Below are 24,690 nucleotides of genomic sequence, written 5' to 3'. Positions count from 1 at the left end.
ATCTAGGATCTTCTCTTTCCCCTTTGTTATGTGCTCTGTAAACTCTGCATGTTTACCCTACAATTGGATTGAATAGCAGCCATTTCCTTCTTGAAAGATTCATTTACTATTTTGAGCTCCTCCAGTGCTTTGTTTGTTTTTTCTCCCTGTTGTGCCTGGAGGGATTTGACCTGCTCTTCATTCAAAGGAGGCTATAATTCCCCTTCTTCCCATTGAATGCATGCTTTCAATGCTTCATTCTCAACATTGAGGATGGCAATTTGTCCCTTTAATTCCTTAAGTGAGGCATGGTAGCTAGTTTTTCCCTCAATTATACAAGCCATATCTACTTGCATTTGTTTTAGCTAAGCTTTCCATACCATTTGTACCTCCTGTTTCTGCTTGTTCAAATCCCTCAACATATGATTCTTTAATTTATGCATAGTCTCATCTCCCTTGTTTTCCCCAATCCTTTTTGTAGTGACTCATTTTTTGCATCCTACATTTTGATTATGTCTTTAGTTGCATGTGTACAAGATTTGGCACTTGCATCATCAACTTTTTGTATGTTTTTCCCAATGACAGTATATTTTTGTTGTTTATGCCCTCGTGTCTTCTCATCTAGTGAGTTGTCCATCTTTAAACTTTGAATCCAAGACTATATTTACTACTATGTATGAAAGAACTTTGTTGAGTGTGAATGCATTGTACTTACATTTTCTTATAGGTTCGCAATGCTCCAAAAAGTTCTTAGCTAATCTCTTTCTTGCTATTTGCAAGTGTAGAGGCTCTTAATGGCAAGTTGCTTGGGCAATGTAAGACCAAAGCATAGGGTTGGGTGCGGGATAGGCCCTCAAGGCAAGGCATGCAGCCCACATGGATAGAAGCGGAGTCTAATGTAGACCCACAAAGATGCAATGAGCTAGAGCAGTCCATGAAGGTAGACGGGGGGGTAGAGAACCACCTGGGCCAATGGAGGCAGGGCTTACATAGCCCTATGCTGTGTTTGAAGGTGGGAGGGGAGCCCTTGCTATATACTAGAATAGGATAGGGGGTGCTAGAACACACTGCAAGCAGAGAGAACTCCCTTAAGATGTAGAGGGGGGCTACATTTGTTATCGCAACAGGCAGGGGGAGGTCAATTGGGCTAGCAAAGGAGCTAAAAGGCTAAGGGGTGGGCTGAGGGGCTGAGGGGATAAGGGTGGGATGAGGGCTGAGGGAATAAGGGTTGAGGGGCTCAAAGAGAGAGAGAGAGAGAGAGAGAGAGAGAGAGAGAGAGAGAGAGAGAGAGAGAGAGAGAGAGAGAGAGAGAGAGAGAGATAATATCATATGATATGGTTGTATTAAGGTCTATTGTGAGTGAAGGCTACGAGGTGTAGAAAGGGAGCCCCATGGGAGAAAGTGAGCACATATCGACACACAAAATCACTACACACTTTATTCTAGAGAGGGAGAGCCTTTATGTAGGCAAAGGTTACAAAGTAATGACATCACATGTGATATCATAATAGAGAATCTAGATCCGACTTCTTCTCAATCACCTTTCTTGATTCCCTGAACCTACTTAGGTAGTAACCAACTCCAATCACACTAACTAATCACACCACAAACACACATGCATGTTTATTCATACGACTCCTAGCTTCTAGACTAAAGACACTCCAACCCAAATACATCAATTTGCCCAACATACCTCCCTCAAATTGATGACCTCAAACCTAGAAGTAGTCCGTGGGAAGCTTCAAGATTTGTTCACACTCAGTGACAACATACAAGACCCCAACCTAGAACTCATTCTAGCTACATTAGCAGTAGAGTCATTTAGGCTCGCTAGACCTAACATGACCTCACTCCAAATTTGGTCTATTGGTTTACAACATAGGGGATGGCATCATGAACAGGGATGAGTCCTTAGCCTAAAAGGCCCAATCATGCTCAACAAAGTTGGCCACATCTATGGCCTCAATAGCATCTGTTTCTTCTTCACCTCCATGATGTTCGATAAGATTTGCAAAAAGTCTTTTCTTTGTGTAGCAATCCTTCTCAAAGTGGCTTGGTTTCCCACAAAAATGACACTTCATATTGCTCTCTTCCTTGGACAGGGCCTTCGATGTAGATACCTTGAAAGTCCTCTTAGTAAAGTAGGCTTCCTCATAAGAATAACCTTGTCGTAGCTTGATCTTCTTCTCTTCTTCCAAAACAGACCCAATTATGTCAACCAATTTAGGTGTAGGGAGATTCATCAAAGTTGAGACAATATTTTCATAGTCCTCTTATGGTAGACTTTTTAATAGCACAGCTATGCAAACATCATCATCCATGTCTATTGTAACTACCGCAAGTTGGGTAGTTAAACTCTTCATTCAATTAAGGTGGGCTGGAAGTGGATCCCCCCTTTTTGAATTAAGCTCAAAGAATTGCATCAAGAGACTTATCTTTGAGCTTTTTGTATGAATGCCAAAGAGCTCCTCTAATTCTTCCCATGCTTCGAAAGATGTGTCCTTTCCATCAATGTGATGGATGAAACTCATCACTTAGCCCTAAAGCAATAATGGCAAGAGCTTTCTCATCCTTAGCAATCCATATGGCTTCAGTATCCCTCGTTGAAGGCTTCTTCTCTTTCCCATTCGCAATACTCCAAAGTCCCTTCTTCATAAGGATGAATTTGACTTTTGTCTACCACGTATGGAATGCATTTCCATCAAACTTATCTACTTTAATTGAAGTGCCCATGGTAGGAATATAGGAAGGTCCTACCCTTGAGATTGCTTCTAATCCTTTACAAGAAAACTTGCAGCCATCCTGCAATACTAGGCTAAAATCTTTTGAAGGTTGATTTGAGCGATAAACTGTAATTGATTGTGTGGCTACTTACTATGTTATCGACGAGCATTTCTAGTAGCTCATGAAGATTTTACATTAGTTCTTGGAATCAGCTCATGAGGAACTCTTGGAATCACCTCATGAGGCCTCTCTTTCAACTCGTGGAATCTTTGTGAGTTCATCACAAGGCTGTCTTTTAATAGTGTGATAGTGAGGTGGCTTCTTCAACGAATCATTTGAGTGATATCAAGTCACAATCCAGCCATGAATGTCCGGACAGAGACATATGAATTTCCACCACCATGAACACAAGTGAAGTGCATTGCAAAACTATGCATGACTTAGAAAGCACATTAGAGAGTTGGTTGGGATGGAAACAGATTGCTAAGAGTATATATCTGGTAGAGAATTCCTACAATAGCAAGAAATAATACTGGAAAGAGAGCCGACACTCTTGAATGTTCATACACTGCTAACTCTTGAACAGTGATACGCTAGGACTTCTCAGGAGTTTCATGTTGTAGAGAAACATCAAATGTTATTGTAGAGAAGCTAAGAGTGGTTACCAACATTGTTTGTTGCGATCAAGATTGTTGTCAAATACTCCAATTGCAAACAAATCGACAGGCTGCTTATCTTTGAGACATCATATCCAAGTCTAGCAATGACACTGTATCCAATGCAAGAGTTATTTGAAGATATAGCTCAACATCTAGAGCAGCCTTGTGTGGAAGTGAAACAAAGGTAGATTGAGCATTCTAGAACAAAATACTACAACAAAGGCTCCAAAGGAATGGCAGCAACGCTCTACAGCAAAGGCTCCAAAGGAATGGCAGTAGTAGCAGCAAAGCTCAGGTGGTGAAGACTTCCAAATAATAGAACATAGCTAGGAGGAAACGTCATAGCAGAGCTAGCTATAGAATTAGCAAATAATTAGCAGTAGCAACCAACGAATATAGCTAGTGAAGCAAACATATGGCTCTATACCAATTGAATTAGCAAAGAATTAGTAGAGCCAGCAACCAACGAATATAGCTAGTGAAGCAAACATATGGCTCTAATACCAATTGAAGGCTACAGGGTGTAGAAAGGGAGTGCCATGGGAGAAAGTGACCACATATAGACACACAAAATCACTATATACTTTATTCCAGAGAGGGAGAGCCTTTATGTAATCAAAGGTTACAAAGTAATGACATCACATGTGATATCATAATAGAGAATCTAGATACGACTTCTCAATCACCTTCCTTGATTCCCTCAACCTACTTAGGTGGTAACCAACTCTAATCACACCACAAACACACATGCATGTTTATTCATACGACTCCTAGCCTCCAGACTAAAGACACTCCAACCCAAATTTGCCAACAGTGAGAACCTTTAGGATCTATGGGACTGGTGATCACTATCAACTAATAGTGATCCCTTACATCCAATGAAAGAAAAATATGACAACACTTTATGTAGTGAGTACATGTTGGGCTAGCTCGTGTGCTAGTCCCAATAGCTTGTTATGATTTTCCAAAACCTCTTTCAAGCCACTCCCTAGTTTTTGGCTAGCTGCTCTAGCAGATTTTTAAGAATCTCTCTATTGTCCTTATATCCTTCTTTGATGTTAGCGTATGCACTACATCTAAGGAGTACATGCTACTCATTTTCTACCTCCCATGTTGGGCAATTTTGTAGGTCCTTTCTTCTCTGGGTGCCCTAGATCTTGCGCACCAACCTCTCTCCACCTCAAGATCACGTGAGCTAGTTTTGATTTTATAAATTAGCTATCTTATGGATATTGATATGTCTTCCTTCAGTTATTTTTACATTTTATAAATGTCCAGCAAGTTTTCCTGTTTGTTGAACTACATTTTTGTCCTTGGGTCTAGCCATAGTTTTTGTAGCATTCTATACATCATTACCTCTCTGATTTTACATGCATCTTTGAGTATTTCAGCAACGATTATACCCAAATATTCCATCCTCACCATGCTACCATCCCATGATTTGTGTAGCTTCCATCGCCTTGTGTGGTACCCCATTGATGCCCATCTTCTTAATTTTGTTGAGGCAAGTCATGAATGGACATAATGCTTCCACGTCTAGAAGTACCATTCCTATTTTGACTAGTAGGATGGGGTAGGGTATCTATGCCTTTCCCCTTGACTCCCCTATTAGGAAACGTTTGTGCTTTTTTTTTTTTCAAAAATAAAAAACGGAATAGCCACTTAGAAAACAGGTACTTGGAAAATGGCTTTTTTTTCCCAAGAAAAATGGTTTTTTCTAGAAAATAGGTTTTGCATAATAGTTTCTTTTTCCCACCCTAGGCAATGGCTGTAGCAGCGAACTTGTCCTCGATTTCTCAATTTTGCAATGGATCTTCATCTTTAGGATCTGTTATCGGTGTGTATCAAACCAGTACATTCCCATACGTTAGTCTGAATTCTCCCATAGTCCACACTGTACTAATTTTCCATCAAAAAGCTTTCTCATTCTTGTTAAAGTATTGATCAATAGTGGTAGTTATCCCAAGTAGCAGTGTTATCCAAGGATCTTTAACGTTGATCTGCACTTCATTGCCATCTTCTATTTTGATTGTTGCAACCATATGATTGATGATTTTGGGCTCGACACGATGTTTACAGTGAGTACAAGCGTTCTTTCCTATTTGTTGCAACCTTCAATAAACAACATTCTTTGTACCGACAGGCGTGAAGCCCGTTAGGTAGGCGTAAAGCCCATTTGGCACGCATAAAGCCTGTTTGGTTGGCAAAATGCTTTTTTGGTGGGCAAACAACACTTTCAACAAAGTTTTTTTTTTTTTCAAAAATAAAAAATGGAACAGCCACTTGGAAAACAGGTACCTGGAAAATGCCTTTTTTTCCCCAGGAAAAATGGCCTTTTCAAAAAAATAGGTTTTGAATAACAGTTTCTTTTTCCCACCCTAGGCAACGGCTTTAGCAGCTAACTTGTCCTCGATTTCTCAATTTTGCAACAGATCTTCATCTTCAGGATCTATTATTGGTGTGTATCAAACTAGTACATTCCCATACGTTAGTCCGAATTCTCCCATAGTCCGCACTGTACTAATTTTCCATAAAAAAGCCTTCTCGTTCTTGCTTTAGTATTGATCAATAGTGGTAGTTATCCCAAGTAGCACTGTTATCCAAGGATCTTTAATGTTGACCTGCACTCAATTGCCATCTTCTATTTTGATTGTTGCAACCATATGATTGATGATTTTGGGATCAACACGATGTTTGCAATGAGTATAGTTGTAAGTGTTCTTTCCTATTTGTTGCAACCCAGCTTGCATCTTGCAAAGTGCACAAGCAATGTAGAATGGCCAAGCGGTTTGGATGAACGTTAATTCACCGTCACAAATCTCCACAAGGATCAATGTTTCAGTAAATGGAATGCTGATTGATAATAACAATTAGGAGTAAAAAACACATGTACTATACTCTACATCGCTCACTGAGTCAACATTACTCTCTTGGATTTGGTAATATTCAAATACTTATGTAAGCCTCTTCATGGTGTCTTGATTGATCGCTTGCACTGCTATTGAGTAGGTAGCAAACTGTAGGTGCTTCCTAGTCATGTATCTTCCAATTGTTGCATTCTTAATCACATATATAGTGGGATGGCCTTTGTTTAGTGCACACAACATCTCGTCCTTGATGTGCTCATGTTCACTGTAGAATGCCAACTGCACAAAGAAGGCAAAGAATGCACAACAATAATAGTATTAGTCATAGCCTCGGTCACAATTGGAAAACAGGCATGACTACAAGGCTACTTACAATTGAGCAGCCATCTGAACCCGCTCCATCAGCCACCTTTAAGAAACAGTTTGAGAATCTTTTGCGCGTATGTATTCTAGCATCTTCCAAAACCACAACCGCAATGTTGCCAGTTGGATATGTTTTCGGGCTTTGTAATAACTTTGCTATGGTTGTGTTATCATAGAAATTTAATTGGATTTTAGGGACTGGCAATACTGTGAAAACTATACTTACTGTCACTTTTAATGTCAACTCAAAATCCCCTCTATCAAATTCTAGCTTTTTCTTCGAAATCCCAAAGTTCTTGATTCTCACGTAGTTACCAAGCTTGATTATCTCCTCGTGTTTTTCAATCAACTCTTTATCAAGTTGCAATGCGATCATTGTGAGGCTACCTATATTAGTCAAGTCTACTCTTATGTTTGGGTAGGATGAATTTCTCTTCCTATCATAAGTGCCGTAAATGGTTTAAAATCAAACCCTCAAAGAGAATCTTTTGCATGCTTGGAATCATATCCTTTATCATTACCACTTGCAATTCAGATGCGTCTCTTTTCTATGCCTTATTATTACTTGTGATAGCGCGATTGTTTTCTAGCCTGACATTGGATGCCTTGATGGTTGAAGCCAATGAAGATTCCTTCTCAGTGCTGGTTCCTGGTCTTTTATCTAATGTAGTTGACTTTTTTTTTAATGCTTTACCTGCAACATATTAAATTTCAGGGTGGCCATTAAAAAAAAAAACACCTTCAATGAATGCACCCCTATTCTAGAAGATGTGATTTTAAAAATAGGGTCTTTTAAGGCTCTATTTTGATTGGGGAATTTTGTTAGGTAGTGCTTTGATGATATAGTGAAGCATTGTAAGGAGGGGGGGGGGGGGGGGGCGGGGGGGGGGAGAGGTTGAGAAACGGCTTAAAAGCCATTGTGGGCCTGACAATGTAGAAAAAGAAGAGTAAATTTGAAGCATCAATAACTTTAAACATTCACTGAAAGCATGTACAAGAGAAATACATAGTTCAAAGGTACAGTACTCCAAACAACCAGATGATGTAACAGTATCAGCGACTAAATTAGAATGCCTTTAATCATAAACTAAGTTGAGCCTATTACAAAGCTCCATCCCTTGCTCATAGTCGTTGTCCCTACAAATAGTAGCACCTAGTGCATTATTGCCACTTGTTTGCTTTAGTTGTTTGCATTATTGCCACTTGTTTGTTTCAGTTGCACCTTTTCCAAGGAAATCATATCAATCAATGGACTCATGTACGGGTAGCGTTGTCGATGTATGGTCCCTTTGACTAATTTCCACACAAGTTCAATCGACTTCGAGTCGACGCCATAGATTGGCATTGGACTTTCTTGTTGTAAACCCATATATAGCAATGTATTAGTTATCCACTCTATTTTTGGATGCCATTAAGAGACCGTGTGAGTAGCAATCTATTTTATTAATCACAATCTCCTCTTGTAAACCACACAACCAACTAAAAACACCCCTAGCCAATGTACAAAAATAGCCGAACAACGACTGGTATGACATTGGGTCTCCCAACCATGAAATACTGCTATGTACTTCAACAACAGTAATACCCCGGTAATAGACCCATCGTATGTCAGTCCAAGCTAACTTGTCTTCTAGATGTAAAGGATTGCATGGCGTGCAATAACCCAGTGTTTTGGTGTAGGCACATCCTTAAATATCATAAGCAAAAAGGCATAATAAAGTAAATCATGCCTACATAAAAAACCCAACCGTGCCTGCTTCTCCAACATGGCTATATAATGTTTACATTTTATGCCATCCAAATCCAAAGACCGCACAAAGTCTTCTATGTCATCCTTGGGCATGATCTGGGAATATCTACCTTCATTAGACCATCGTACTATAATGTTCAGGAACTTAAGTTATCATAATCTCTCAACCCTTCAATCTAGCTTTTGAGCTGGTATTGGAGCCCATATAAGTGTTTGATTGTTGTGGCTATTAAATAACACACATATTTGATAGTTAGAATACTGACAACTGAGCCACTCCTCCTAGTATAAAGATTTTTCACAGTTGGACTCTGGATGAAATCGTTATGTAGTAATAAATCTGTGAAAGATGTCCCTTTAGGGGCCTTGACTAAGTGCATGATAATTTTTTGCAGGGTGGATAGAGCAATCAATAGCCAAATAAATGCCAACTTCTTTTGCATCCTTGTGTTATCAAAAAAGCGCTCGGCAATTTGTTTCCTTGAAATAGAGTAGAATGCTAATTCTTTGGACTAGCCATCACACTTGCAACTACAAACAAAAAAGTGTACATTCCCTTTAATACACAGGAATATAACGTAACTAGTGTGATAACTACAGATAGATTCAGTGTCCTTTCAACTTGGAAGAAGATAGAATTGATATCTATCTGTTGTGTGTGTGTGTGTGTGTGTGTGTGTGTGTGTGTGTGTGTGTGTGTGTATACGTGTACAGTACCCCCAACTCTCACAATAAGCTCATAAAGGCAAGAGAGCAATGTTATTGTACTACACAATGAGCAGCTAAAGAGTTGCAACATCGTATATGAAAAATTATTTGTTATGGCATTCTCTCATTCTCTCTATTTTTAAATGAGTCCAATAGAATAAAGCAAGGTAACAATGAAACAATCACATGTAAAAATTTAAGCAGGGCTGCATTGCAATGTGCTTTCTTCACTGGCTGCATACAGCTACTAGGAATAATATCTCGTGACGACCCTCTTATTTGTTGAGTGTGTGCAATAGAATAGAACAAGGTAGCTATGGTAAAACATCATCTAACATCATACATAAAAATTAAAGCATGGCTACATTGCAATCCACTTCCACAATTGGCCGCATTCAACCACTAGGATCGATGCATTGAGAGGAAAACAATTGACAAGCAACATCGAGAGACATTAGCCTACTAGGATCTTCCTTAAGCATGCCTTTTGATATGTGCTTAATTGGACTAATATTGGTTTCCTAGTGACTGTGGCGTGGTGAAACCTTAAACCGTGGCATGTTGCCCTGCACATAGAACTACATTTACAAAGCCTTGATAGTATCCAACATATCTATCGCAGCTATCCAAGCTCTGAGAACATTGTATTGATAGAAGTTGCGCTCAACCTGGCACCTGTACCCATCGACACATCCGACTCGATATGTGCTCCTATTGGGTCATTTTTTTGCTTGGCCAATGCAATTAGCTTAGTTTGAGTTAATTGTGCCTTCCTCTTTACCCATGGCTCCTCCCAAATTTCTTGCTTTTTGATTGAAAGTGTAATTCTTCTAGAAATTTTGGCATGGCACTTAATGTTTCCTATAATTTTCATGATTCTTCTACCTATCTCTAATGACCACACATCATGCGCTATTTTTTCTAGTTAAGCATGGATGGACAGCACATCCTCTCGGTCGCTAACTTTTTCCATGATGACTTTCTTGAAGGGATCTAATAATTTGTCATCAAGACCAATAGTCTGAATCGTGCTTGCATCCATTTCTAAAATGGCTAGGATCACCTCCTGTTGTATATAGCTATATAGTTTTTTCCATTCTCTTGTTTCATTCCCATTTCCCATACCTACACATTAATTGCATCATGAATCTAATACCTCAAAGATTCGTTGAACAACACTTCAAAACAAAGCAAATAAACCAACCCCCTTATACCCTCGGCATTTCAACACATTCCCTCACTCATTCACTGCTTTAAAAAAAAAAAACAGATAGAATTCCACACTCCTCCGAGATAACGCGACAATTACGTAAATCAAATTATAGAACTTCCAAGAACAATATCCATAAAAACCGATGTGGATTAAAAAGAAAGATAAAGGGGTAAGGAGAAGGAAATATAATTTTGCCATACACAATCAAAGCTAGGGGATGTAGTGCCAAAAAAGCGTAGGAAACACCGTTTAAGATGAAAGGACATTGTGCTTTGATTTAAAAAGGACATATAGAAGCAGTACATTAATGTTGGAATCCTATTACTTTTGCATATTTCCCTTTGTGGTAAAAAATTCCTAAAAAACTTCCCACTCAACTCAATCCTAAAGCACCGTCTCTAAGAGAGCCTGTGCTAATAATTCTTGTAGGGGAGCACTTTTTTGAAGCGTGGTACAACAAAAAAAAGAAGAGATGGGAGTGGATTGCTTTTTGTGAATATATTTTGAATAATAATAATAATGATAATAGAATACTGTAGCACTGCCAGTCTGCGCCAACTTCCTTCTCCTCCAAAAGCACCCATCTGCCTTCCTTGCGCCAGCTACCTTTGCATCCTTCCTTAAGCCAACTTCATCTTGTCCCAAAAGCACCTTAAGCCAGCTACCTCTTTGCTTTCCCTCCCTCTCAATTTCATCCTTCCCTTTTTCTCCGTTTCCGTTTCCTCAAGGCTCAATATGAGCCCTCCCAATGGGGAAGACGTTGATTCGTTCCCTGATAGCGACTCCGAGCAGGACGATTGCACATCCGTCGACCTTGACGGCTGCAGCGATGAATTCGCTCAATCGCCCAGCTCATGGCGTGATTCTACTCCGGAGTGGCCCTGTTCATATAGGTGGGTTTTCCTTACCCAGTTGAAATTACCCGAAAATTTGGGCGTGGGCGTTGTTAATATGCTTTTGAAGTATCGAAAGGTATTTCTATGTTCATGTGCAGGCAATCAATGGACGCTTATGGCCTCTATCCGCCGATTTATTCCCTGAGCTCTGGTCTACTGACCAGTTTCCCATCATTGAGTAATGTATTTAACAGAAAGAGATGAATTCTGCCGGTGTTCTGGAACGTGTGCCTCATGAGTGGTTGGCGACTACTCCTCCTTTGCTTCATGGCTACGACGAGCAGCTTCCTTCTCACTCTAGTGTAAAGGATCTGAAACAATTGACGCAAGTAGAAAACGAAAGACCTGCAAAAACGACTACGCAGTCCGGCGAAGAAGGTTGCGGCTTCTGGCAGACCGTACTCAATGGTAAATAACGCTCTCTCGTCCCTCTTATTGATAACAAAGTTGTTCCTGCGATGCGATTTGTAGCAGGAATTATAATTTCAATCCAATTCACCAATTAAAGTATGTGGCTCTCGTCCACAGCAAAAAAGGAGTTGTAAGTCTGGAAAAAGTGTGGTACAATGCTTTAACGATTGACGTATGTTATAAGTCTGGAAAAAGCCTCTTTGTGAATTCGTGAATTGCCCAAAGAGAGGTAAGGGGGGGTGCTGGAGTCTTAGTCCTTTACCCAAAGGAGACCTGCAGGAACGCGGCGGGGTGGCTGATAGGTGTGCGATTGTCAGTTGAGGATTCTGAGTTTGGGGTAGCGAGTGTCTATGCCCCGAACAACTATATGCAGAGACTGGGTGCTGGCGAGCCCTGTGTAGGGAGTTGGTTGGAGACAATTGGCTGCTAGGTGGTGACTAGAACTCAACGGAGGATTCCCCTTGACAGATCCCATGGTGGTGCCTTGATCTCTGGTGGGGAGCGTGAGTCGTGGGAGGAACTGTGTCTCCAACTTTGTCTGATTGACTTCAGAAGGCCTATCCAACTTCACTTGGAATAATAGGAGACGGGGTGACGAGTTTAGGGCCGGTTCTATATTTCACGCGAAGCTTCGTGGATCGAAGTCCGCTCTCTCCGACCACTCCCCCCTCTTCGTTAAGTTCCATATCCCCAGTAAAGTTGAAAGGTCGAAAGATATCCCATTTAAGTTTGACAAAGCGCTTTCTTGAATCTAAGGGAGGGTTCAGACTAGGCCGACAGACACGGCTAGTGTGAAGAGAATGGAAGCCGTGTCTGCCCGACCGACAAAACTTATATTAAATAGGATATATCTAGAATAAGCAACGTTGATTGGCTTGATGGTGATGCATTCAAGGTTTGGCGCCTTGGCGTGGGTTCAACTCCCAATTATGCTCTTTCGTGGCCTTTTCCTTCCGCCGCCCATCTAATGGGAGACCTTCATCCCACGGATAAGTTTTTTTTGTTACCATGTTCGAGCGTGCGTATACTATTGGTCCAAGGGTAAGGGCGCCCCTGCACATTGCATTTTCATTCATGGCCGTCGGCTTAGTCTGAACCCTACTTAAGCCGTTTTGTAGGATGGTTCGGAAGAAGTGGCGGCAAGCGACGATGGAAGGCGTGAGAGACCCCTGCCATAGGTGGGATGTGGCCGTCAGAACTGTGTTGCGCTACATTAAGGAAGTGGACCATGAATCTAGGTTGGGAAGAAGAAGTTATGGTTAGCCACCGTCTCCGTCTCGCCGAAGGATCTGTTCATGAGTACCCTGTTGGTGAAAGCACACATTGCCTGGCATGATTGGGAGCTACAGGAAGTTGACCAAGCGCACATCAACAACAGACAACTGTGGCTAGCCCAAGGCGACTGCCCCTCCAAAGTTTTCTTTCACGCCCTCAAAAATAACTACCTAAGGGACAAAGTTGAGGATGCCCAAGGTAATGTTCAGACTGAATTTTGGCACATTGCGGCCATGTTTCATCGAGAACTGAGCGCGCTTGTGGGTGCAGAAGCGGTTTAAGAGGCTGACGAGGGGGATTCCATTAATGAAGCTCTTGCCGGGGTGGACTCGCGGGTGTCAAACTACTACAAGACTCACATAGTCACAAGAAACGTTTCGTTTGTTTCATTGTTTCAATAAGTTTTGTTTCGTTTCGTTTCGGCTTTTCGTACGAAATGGATAGGTTTCGAATTGATACTTAATATAAACCCTTATAGGGACAAAAAGATATGTTATATTTAAGTTAGAGTGAACAAAGAGAAATATAAGTCAAGATAATAAAAGAAAATTGAAAACATAAACACCTTGGATTCTAGAAAAAACGGGGCAAAAACGCTTATTTTGATTTGGGCAAAACAAAGGTTTCGTTGAGAGCGTTTTGTCCTATTTCGAAACATTTCGTCTATTTCGCGTTTCAAGGTTTCGAACAGGATGAAACAGGTTTTCATGTGACTATGTACAAGAGCCGCCTCGATAGGCTTTTCGACCTTAAGGAGCTAGAGGAAGCCTTAAATGCCTTGGCAGATGACAAGTCCCCTGGTCCAGACGGGTTGAATGAGGACGTGTTAGGACCGGATCTCACTGAGATGGCTAATGCAACGGTCGAAACAGGTACTCTGATGGAGGATGTAAATGCCAGGCTCTTGAAACTCTTCCCCAAAAGACAGAGCAGGATCAAAGTGGGAGATTGGAGGCCAATAACGATGCTGAACACCTCGTACAAGGTCATTGCCAAGGCGATGGCTCTCAGGATTAGAGACTTATGCGGGGCAGTGGTGGTCGATGTGGATCGTGCAATGGCTACCGGGCAAAAAATGTTGGTTTTTGGCCTAGATATGGATAAAGCTTATGACAGAGTCCGTTGAGACTTCATCCTCACGGTGATGGCTAGGCTGGGCTTTGGGCCTGGATTCTTGCAGAAGGTACACTATCTGTTTGGCAATGCCTCAGCGGAGGAGCAGTTGGAAATTAGAGGCTAAGGAGATCTATCTGCCAAGGCTATCTGTTGGCGCCCCTCCTGTATGTGATCTACACGGTTCCTCTTATGGCCATGCTCAAAACCAAGGTGGCCTGTGGTGAGATCAATGACCTTATTCTACCTTTTAGAGAGCAATTCTCCCACCAGCTCTTTGTGGACGACACTGTAGTGATGATTCAAGAGGACAGGGAAAGCACAAACAGCCTCATGGATGCTATAAAGGTCTTCTCTAGAGCCTCGAGCTCTAAGTGTAGCTTCAACAAGTCCTTCCTTCTTCATTCGAACCTAAACCCCACATCGGATTGGGTGATTGAGATTGGGGCAAAGGTGGTCCTTAGGGAAAAAAATCATAAGGTACCTGGGGGCACCGCTCGGTCTCGACCTCTCCCTCAAACGACGGTTCCTCTGGTTCAAAGATAAGATCAAAGCGAAACTCAGGAGCTGGGATGGGGTGTGCCTAAGCTGGAATGTCCGCTGCTTGGTGATCCAACATGTAATGACATCATTGGTTACCTATCTGGGCTTGCTGTGGCATTTCAAAAAGACACCCTGACTGGAAATTGAGGCCCTCTTCCATGCATTCCTCTGGGCTGAGGACTAGGGCAAGAAGAAGATGCACTACCGTTGGGTCTTGACCTCTCCCTCAAATGACGGTTCCTCTGGTTCAAAGATAAGATCAAAGCGAAACTTAGGAGCTGGGATGGGGTGTGCCTAAGCTAGAATGCCCGCTGCTTGGTGATCCAACATGTAATGACATCGTCAGTTACCTATCTCGCCTTGCTGTGGCATTTCAAAAAGACACATTGGCTGGAAATTGAGGCCCTCTTCCATGCGTTCCTCTGGGCTAACGACTAGGCAAGAAGAAGATGCACTATATCCTGTGGGAGCAGCTGAAAGCTCTTAAGATGAAGGGAGGGGGTAGGTTTGCTAGATTTAAGGACTAGGAATCTCGGCCTAGTGGGCAAACTCCTCGCTTGGCTGTTCCTTAGGCCAACTCCGTGGGTCAACACTGCTAAGGCGAAGCTCACTGAATCGAAAGGAAAAAGGGCAGGTCTATCGTGGTATGACAAGCTCCTCTTCGCCTTCCCTGTAACTGTTACCGGTTCCGATATTCTGGCTAGCCTTGTTTCAGCGTGGAAGGCTTGTGTTGAGCAATTGTGCTGGAAAGGTAGAGATGGTTTGAGAGAGGATGGCAGTCTGGGAGAGTCAATCTGGTGGAGCAAGGCCACGGCCAAGGAGATGCGTTTGCATGGCATCATATGAGGCAGGCACACAATCTCTTCAAGAAAGGAATGGCCACGTGGGCAGACGTTTGGGACCCCACCAAAGCTGACTGGAAATTAATCAATGTGCTGCGCGAAGAGTTCCACATTACGGACGGTGGATCTGATCTGGTCAAGGCGATCCTCAAAAGAATCCCGAAGGGCTAGCCAAGTAACCCGATTCTCGCAAAGGATCGTATTGACAGTCAATGGAGAATCGGGAAAACCCCCCTGAGCAAAATCTCAACGTAACTAATCTATAGGCATCTTCATCAGATGCAAAATGCGACTCCTTGGCTAAACAAAGTTTGGGGATTAAGAACGGGCCATGCGTGGTGGAGGATAAGGCTCACTAAAATTTGGAAGGGTTGCTAGGTGGATAATGCCATATTTCTAATGTGGAAGATTCTTAGCCAGTGTGGCTGCCTGTCAAGGCTAAGATAGCCAAGAGGGTAGTCGTGGACTCGGGGTGTGGGGTCTGTGGCAACGCGATGGAGGGTGTGAGGCACTTTTTTTGGAAATGCCTAGTAGCCAGAGAAGTGTGGCACAGGATCCAAGTAGCAGTTCGTAGCTTGGGTCTTATGTCCAAGTTCATGATGGGACATCAGTGGCAGATCCCTCTTCTAGGTGAGACCTCAAGGATGCCCTCTACACTGGCCATTGTGAGTTGGCCATACACGAGGGTAGCGGCCTTGCTGGCAATCTGGGAAGTCCATAATGGCAATGTTTTTAGCCACAAAGTTCAGTTAGGGTTTAGAACCACAGCCATAGTTGCAATTGCTAAGACATTTCTCAAGGACTTTGGTCGTATCCTCGATAGTACTGAGCCAGTGGTGAGCCACACCCTATTCCCCATCAATGCTAATCTATGGATGGTCTAGGTCAATCTAGCTATTAGCAACGTAGGCCTCTTTAGGCCAAGTTTTGTACTGGTCCCTTCTTTTTTTGAGGGTTGACCACCCTCAATATATTCGACAATTTTACCCCCAAACCAAAAAAAAAAGTCTTGCTCGGTATGATGCTTTAACAATTGACGTAAACTATACACTAGTTTGCTGGCCCATCTTGCACTTTCTATCTCTCTCCACAAGGGAACCTCTCAAATTGGAGTCCACCTAATTGTCTTTATGACTCAGTCTTGCTCTTAGCAACATGTTGATCCTGATGCCTCCAATTGCACCAATGAGGGCATGGCAACATGCCCACTGACAAGCCTAATGCACTAAGGAAGTCTAAACACCAATAGACACAGATGCACACAATGCAATGAACCAATGTATTGCACATAGAACTTCGATCATACAATAGACCTTATAGTTCTCATTCACGTGATCCTCCCCGATAATCGGATCATGCACTACAATTGTGTCACCCAAATGCGTTGGTGTACACCCAACACATGCACTTCATTAGTGCCAGGGTTGTGGATGACTTGCCAATGCCCCCCCTCAAACGCGACCACAGGTGATTCTTGATTGTTTATGCGACATCTTGTGGAGAAGAGGGTGATACGTGAACCTTCATTTGTTTATGTAACACCTTGTGGAGAAGAGGATGACGTGCCCAATAGCGATCGAAGAAGTTAAAAGTGAGGTCGAGGAAGAGGCTTGGTCAAATGATTTGTAGGCATCTATTCAGCAGGAAGATACTAAACATGGAGAATACCATCACGAACAAGATCTCACAAATAATGGTAATGCGCTTGGTACGAGAGTGAAGGATGGGGTTCTTGGTGAGGGCTATAGTACTCTAATTGTCACACCAGAGTAAAGTAGGTTCATCTGAGGGCAATTGAGAGATGTCATGGAGTAATCTGCGTGACCAAATAACTTCTCTAGAAGCAACAGAAGTGGCAATGTACTCAGCCTTCGTAGAAGATAAGGCCATAACCTTTTGAGGTTTACTAAACCAACTCACTATAGTACCATGGAGAAGGAAACACCAACTAGTAATAGAGCATCCCGTATGAACATCAGTACCCCAATTGGCATCCGAATATGCATGAAGCTCAAGAGTGGAAGATGATTGTTGTTTGAACAACAAACCATGCATGGGGGTGCCAGATAAATAGCACAGTACCCTCGTTAGAAGTCGCCAGTGGACGGGAGAAGGCCTGGAATTGAATGGGGAAAGAGAAATCACTGCAAAGGCTATGTCAGGTCTACAACAGACCGTGGTATAAATGAGACTTCCCACTAGACTATGATAAGGAAAGGGTGGTGATTCAGATCCGGAGGAAGGAGAATTAAGAAGGGAAATGGAACTGGGATCCATTGGAGTGGCTACTGGTTTGCATTGTATCATATAATATTTGGAGAGGAGATCCCAAACATATTTGTGCTGTGATAGATGGAGGGTGCCAGCCGCATGATCTCTGAGAATTTCCATACCCAGACAATAGCCAAGCTCACCTAGATCGACCTTGAGCTAAGAGCAGTTTTCACTTGATGCATTGCTTGGACATCATTGGCAATAAGATAATGTCATCAACATACAATGTGAGCAAAATTATAACGGCTGAATGGCGTAGAATGTAAAGATTCAAATTTGCAGCAGCAGAGGAGACAAAACCATAACCATGAAGAAAAGTGTCAATCTTTTGAAACCATGAACTAGATGCTTGCTTTAGACTTAAGTAATCAACACACAAGATGTGGATGAGCTGAATCCTCATAGCCAGGCAGTTGAACCATATAGATTTCTTCTTGAATTTCTCCATGCAAAAAGGCGGTCTTGACATCCATTTGATGAATGTCAAGATCAGCCTGTGTGGCAAATGCGAGCAAAACTCAAATAGTCGTTATCTTGACAACTGGTGAAAAGGTCTCAAAATAATCCAGACCAAAAATCTGAGAGTACCCTTTTGCAACGACGAGGTGAGCCTTATACTTAGATAAAGAGCCATTTGCATGAAATTTTTGCTTTTATACCCATATACAAGAAATAGGTGATCAGGAAGGAGGTAAGTCAGTGAGCTTCCATGTAGAATTTTGAATCAAGGAGGCATATTCCCTCATCCATGGCCTGTTTCCATTGAGATCCTTTGGGACCATCAAGTGCATCCAAATGATTGGCAGGTTCTGGTCCAATATCTGTGCGATAATAAGCTTATGCTTGAAAGTAGGGACATTTTGCAGCATAGTAATTTCATGCATTTTCAATTACCTTTGCAAAAGGCTTTCGAGATCTGGGTGGAAGCACCCGAATTGGAGATTCACTCGGCTCCATGGGATCTTCGAGTTCACGATAGACGTCCTCATAGATATCACGGTCAGTATTTGAAGAAAAAGGATCAACTTCTTGAGAAATAGAATCTGAGGGTGTGGGAGGAATTTTCATGATTATCTGCAGATAAATCATTGTTGTTGTGGACTAGAGGAACATTGTTTGATGCAGCCGGTAAAGATAGATCATCATCTTGTAAATCAGAGATGTCGGGCAGATCGTTCTCTCCAATAAGTTGAACATCTTGTAATAAATCCTTTGAGTCATCACCATGGGCAATCAAAGCTAGAGAATTGTGAAGGATCATGAATGGTACCCGAAAATATATCTTCATGAAATAGCTTACGATCATTTATGAAAAAATTGGATTCCATAATTTACACCCACAGCAATCTTGAAGATACCCAACAAAGATGACCTTTAGGCTGCGTACATCGAATTTGGAACATTGAGAAACTGGAATCTTTGCAAACGCTTGGAATTCACAAATGAAGGAGACATCGGGATTTGTACCATACCATTGCTCATATGGGGTTGATTCAGACAATGCAGCCGTAGGCAGTCGATTTTGGACAAATATGGCCGTGTGGACTGCTTCTGCCCAGAATGTAGGATCAAGATGGCTTTCTGCCAACACTGTTCTAGCTGCATTATTTGATGTTTGATTCTTTCTCTCGGCTACCCCATTTAATTGTGGCGTGTATGGAACAGTGAGTTGCCTCCGGATACATTCCTCATGACAATACACTTGAAATTCATGACTCAGATATTCTCCTCCCCATTGTCTGAGGGCAATGCTTTCATATTGTGACCTAGCTGTCGCTCTGCTGCACTTTTATACTATCAAAAGCATTGGAAGGCTTCTGATTTACTTTTCAAGAAATAGACCTCAGTCCATCAATAAAAGTCATATAATATCTGCTTCCTCCCTTTGAGGCAATCAGCATCGGGCCACACAAATCAGAGTGAATCAATGCAAGAAGGTCTCATGACCGAGGAGCTTGCCTTTGGAAACTACTACGTGAATGTTTCAAGAACACATGGATCACACGTACCTAGCTTGGGATTCTTAACCAGATTCAAGCCATGAACATGATTATGATAATGCATGTATTTGATTACCTTGACGTTGACGTGGGCGAGGCGCTTGTGCCACAAATCAGTATTGCTGACACTGGTCACTAGAAGTATGACATTCTTGATCGCAATTGCATCTGCCAACAGGTACAAAGTATAGAACAGTGAGTTGCCTCCGGATACATTCCTCATGACAATACACTTGAAATTCATGACTCAGATATTCTCCTCCCCATTGTCTGAGGGCAATGCTTTCATATTGTGACCTAGCTGTCGCTCCGCTGCACTTTTGCATCATCGATAAAAGTCATATAATGTCTGCTTCCTCCCTTTGAGGCAATCAGCATCGGGCCACACAAATCAGAGTGAATCAATGCAAGAAGGTCTCATGACCGAGGAGCTTGCCTTTGGAAACTACTACGTGAATGTTTCAAGAACACATGGATCACACGTACCTAGCTTGGGATTCTTAACCAGATTCAAGCCATGAACATTATTATGATAATGCATGTATTTGATTACCTTGAAGTTGAAGTGGGCGAGGCGCTTGTGCCACAAATCAGTATTGCTGACACTGGTCACTAGAAGTATGACATTCTTGATCCCAATTGCATCTGCCAACAGGTACAAAGAATGACGGCAAACTCGCTTGGCCACCACGAGCTCCTTGGTTTCCTCATGACGTATGAAGCATTCCTTAGCTGTGAATTCTACACTCATGCCCATATCAGTAGTAGATTATCAACCATTTGAACTTTGGAGTGATGACAAGAGACTTGTACTTCTTGCATATGAGGCTTATTTGTTGGCACATTGTACGTGGAGGACCCGTTTGTGAGTTCTTTCACTTGTTTCTCTAGATCAGGATGTTTCCTGCTACACTCAAATTCAAAATGCCCTTCGATGCCGCAGTATCTGCACTTGCCCTTGCATCGATTCATTTGAGGACCAGCTGGAGCTTTCTGCACAGTATGGGACACCAGGCCTTGATCTCGTGAACATGCCCGCATGCAATTCAGGTCTTTGTGGTGTGTAAGAAACCAGCGCATGTTCGCTAGTTGTAGTTGGCGTCTGGATCCCCATATCCATCCTGATCATCTCCTCTTCATAGAGTGCATCAGCAATTTGTTCCCAAGTCAGGTCCTTGTTGGTCATTAAAGTACTCTGAACGCTATGCCTCGAGCCAGGGAGCGACTGATGCAATTTGAGCTTTTACTGCTCAACAGGAACTTTTTATGCGTCTCCCGAACATGCCAGTTGATCAAATAGCTCCTTCATCGTATGTACGTGAGTACGTAGGTCCTTGCCATCCATGTAGCGCAGTATGGAGAATCTCGACTTCAAAGTGCTTCTCATATCGCTGGATCAACCATTTCCATAAGTCTGTACTCGTATCACATGGTGCCTCAAGAGTTATCTCCTTCTTGAGACTTAAACCAATAGCTGCCAAGGCTTTATCTTCCCTTGCTTGCCATGCCTTGGCTTCGGCTGTAGCGTCACGTTTCTTCTATGTTCCTGCTACTACGATAGCATAGTACCCCTCCCCTTTGAGGTACAAGTCATCCTCTTCCAAGCTCTGAAACCAGTTCCATCAAATACTGGTACTAGACGATGTATAGAGCTCGCCGTGGTGGTCGACATCTTGTTAGCAGATTGATGCTTGCAATCCGCTCTGATCAAGAATAATGACTAAGGAAGTCTGAACACCAATAGACAGACACACAATGCAATGAACCAATGTATTGCACACAGAACTTCGGTCATACAATTGACCTTATAGATAATCGGATCGGTGCTCATGCACTACAATTGTGTCACCCAAATGGCTTGGTGTACACCCTACACATGCACTTCATTAGTGCCAGGGTCGTGGATGACTTGTCACCAACATGCATTGACGGTATAATAGAAACATAAAATAAAGTGTGTGCAGCTCCTTAGGTAAGTATCACCGATAGCAAATTGCCCCTTCTAATCTTACTATATACTAAGGAGACAAATACCAAACCTACCACAGGAGGGAGGTTTCCAGGAGGTTTCGCAAGATTGGGCAAAATTTTGGAAGTTTGGGCACCATGTGGCACATGGCAGAGAGTTTTCTTACTATTCGTAGGAGGTTCGGCAAGAGGGGGGAAATCTTGGAGGTGAATGGGCAACACGTGGCACATAGTGGAGAGTTTGAGGACAGAGGGTAGAGGCCGCAGATTGCACAGAGGTAAGAGGGTAGGGGTAGTAAATGTGCCATTGCGCCATGTGCGATTCTTCTCTGTGTGTCACTATGACTCTGCTCCGAGCCACAACAATTCAGTTTTGCCAGTCTGCTCGGTCCACATATATCGCAACGCCAAGGTCTAGCTGAGTGAGCACTAAGCAGCTCATGCTTCTGGGTCATGACATGCTGACGTGCAAAAGGGACACGTAGTCTGAAATTCTGATCCAAGAAAAGGAAATCCAATCATTGCGTGATATATAATGGCAACCGAGAGGTAGTAGACCGGTTTATAACACACTTTTTATTTAAACTTTATTTCCTTGTAGAGAGAGAGAGAGAGAGATTTAATATCATATTTATTTATATTTTTACATTTCGTGTTTATTTTTGTGTGCGTGTGTGTGTGTGTGTATGTGCGTGTGGTGTTTTAGAGAGAGATTTAATATCATATTTATTTATATTTTCATATTTTATGTTTAGCTTTGTGTGTGTGTGTGTAAGTGTGCATGTGCGTGTGGTATTTTAGAGAGAGATGTAGGAGAGAGAGAGAAGAAGGAAAGATCTATTAAGGATGAGATACATGAGATGGCTGAGATGATGAAGAATCTGAGTTTGCATCTTATGATAGGACGAGAAAGAGGGCGTGGTGGTGTCCCACGTGGTAGAGGAATTGGAGGTCCTTCTACTTTCAATTTTCAAGCTCCTCAGCAAGCTAGACAGGGACAAAGGATTTATGCTCCTTATGTTCAGTGCTGTTTGATCCATTGCTATTTTTGCTCTTTCTTTTCTATTTATTGGTGTTCTTCATTGGATAAGTTTATATGGAGTATTAACATATTAAAGATATCTTTTATTATTTATAATGACAATTACAAATAGAGACAATCCTTTTGTACAATTTTTAAGTGTCATAAATTTAAAAATTTGTTTGATGCATATGACCGTTTCTGGTGATTATGCTTGAGGAGCAATCATTGTCTTTGCTTTGTAGCATAGGTTCGCCTTGCTTTGTCTTTGGATTGTGGACATTTTGTAGGTCTACATGTATGCATTGATGTTCGTGTTTGGATATCTAGATAGGCTCGGTGATGATGGCTAGTGTGTATGCTGAGCATTTGAACAGTTGAATTGACAGCTCGAAGTCATGTGACAGCAGTAAAAAGTGAGCAGGAGGCTGTCTTTAGCAGTGAATATCAAAGAATCCGTAAGGAATTTGGACCTATAGTAAACTAGAAGTTTGTAGAGTTATCAATTGTCTACAACTTTGCTATGTACAGTTAGTCATTTGTCATGTGCTCTCTAGCTGTGCCCTCTCTCCTCATCTCCACTCTTCTCCTCTCCTCTCTTCATAATTTGTCAGAGGAAGGTTATGATAGGGGTGGACAAGAAGTATATGAGGCTAATGAGCACCCAAGAAGAACAGAAAAACCCCCATTCACTAAAGAGGAACTTTCTGAAGAGGGTGTAGAGGATTCTAGTGTGTTATGGGCTTATAAAACATTTAAAATTTGTCAACATCTATCCACATAAGTTCCATATGCATGTAGAAAGCTATATAGAGGAGTAGCAATTGGTAGAGCCAATAGGCTGGAAGAGGAAGGTGAATCCAAAGAGGTGCGCAAGCTAGTGTGGAACCTTTTTTTACCTCTTGCAATGATAGGAATGGTGGGTAGAAGACATACTTCTACACTAATGAAGATATCCATCGTCATTCCAAAATCATTTTTATAGAGATGAATGAATAACCACCATATCACAATGATCTTCCTCTATTTTTTGCCAATAGCTCTACATACGATTTGTGAGGAGCCATATAGTGGATTTTCCCTCACATAAGCCTAGTGCCATGGGAGAGAGAGGATCAAAGCTATATTCCTCTAGTGTTCATATGTGAGTATACATTATCAAAGGCACTACAAGGTGTACGATTATTAGTAGCAAAGCACATCGGGACCGAGCTATAAGAGAAAAAGAAAGCACAAGAAGAGTATTGAAAAAGGTTAAGGAAAATGTTGCAAATGCATTACTGGATATTCTATGAACCAAGTTGATGAAAATGTAATGTTAGGGGGGATGGATGCCTTGGAAGTGACTCTTAGAATGCAAGTGTACTTTTGATTGGATAGGAAGGTAGACGATAGACAATGACAAAAGTCAACATTATCACAAACATCTTTTTGGTGATGTAATGCCCCAGTCCTTCGATGATTGGCGACGCACGCATCCAAAGTGCACAAGAGGAGGATACAACCTCGCCCCCAATGCTCCAGTCCCAACGACCAATGTAGATGCTCGTCTATAGTCACAATGGCGACTCCCCTTCTTGAAGCTGGAGAAATTTTGGCGATACTACCGTAGTGCCCACGTTGATCACTAAATTCACCCCCTGTATATGCCAATGGAACGATGATGGGACTTGGGCCAAACTCAGAGAACTCTAGTAAAAGGACCCCAATACGTTGCACAACTTTCCAAAGTACAACTCCCACCAAGAGATGACTCAGGCGACGATCGCTTACAAAATCTGACACAATAGATTGTCTTCAATCCCGACATCAATCCTACGTAATTCCAAGATCTTTGCCTCTACCTTCGGGTCCGCAATCTCCACGGACATCACAACTGCACGTACGAGGATATGCACGCCACCCATTTTTGGAAGTATCTCTCATACCTTACTCGACTCACTCCACGACAGCTGGACCACTATGTAGTCTATAGATAGTCCTCACCACACACCTCCTCTAGCGTGGCTGACCCAAGGGCGGATCAGCAAAACAGGAAGGGGGACATGTTAACATCCACAGAGTACAATCACCAAATGCAGGGT

At 42.2% G+C, this 24,690-nt stretch overlaps 1 long non-coding RNA gene across 1 annotated transcript; it reads left to right on the top strand.

The window, feature by feature from the left end:
- Positions 1-10,979: 10,979 nt before the first annotated feature.
- Positions 10,980-22,658, top strand: LOC147904629 (uncharacterized). The gene is made up of 3 exons (XR_015542118.1): positions 10,980-11,156; positions 11,258-11,567; positions 22,489-22,658. It is a non-coding gene; the product is annotated as an uncharacterized LOC147904629 (long non-coding RNA).
- Positions 22,659-24,690: the final 2,032 nt, after the last annotated feature.

Source organism: Dipteris shenzhenensis, chromosome 2 (assembly GCF_047967505.1).
Source record: "Dipteris shenzhenensis isolate YYH24624 ecotype China chromosome 2, Dip_SZ_1.0, whole genome shotgun sequence".
NCBI classification, from domain to species: Eukaryota; Viridiplantae; Streptophyta; class Polypodiopsida; order Gleicheniales; family Dipteridaceae; genus Dipteris; species Dipteris shenzhenensis.
The sequence above is the reverse complement of the archived record's forward strand: the minus strand, read 5'-3'. Positions and strand labels throughout refer to the sequence as shown.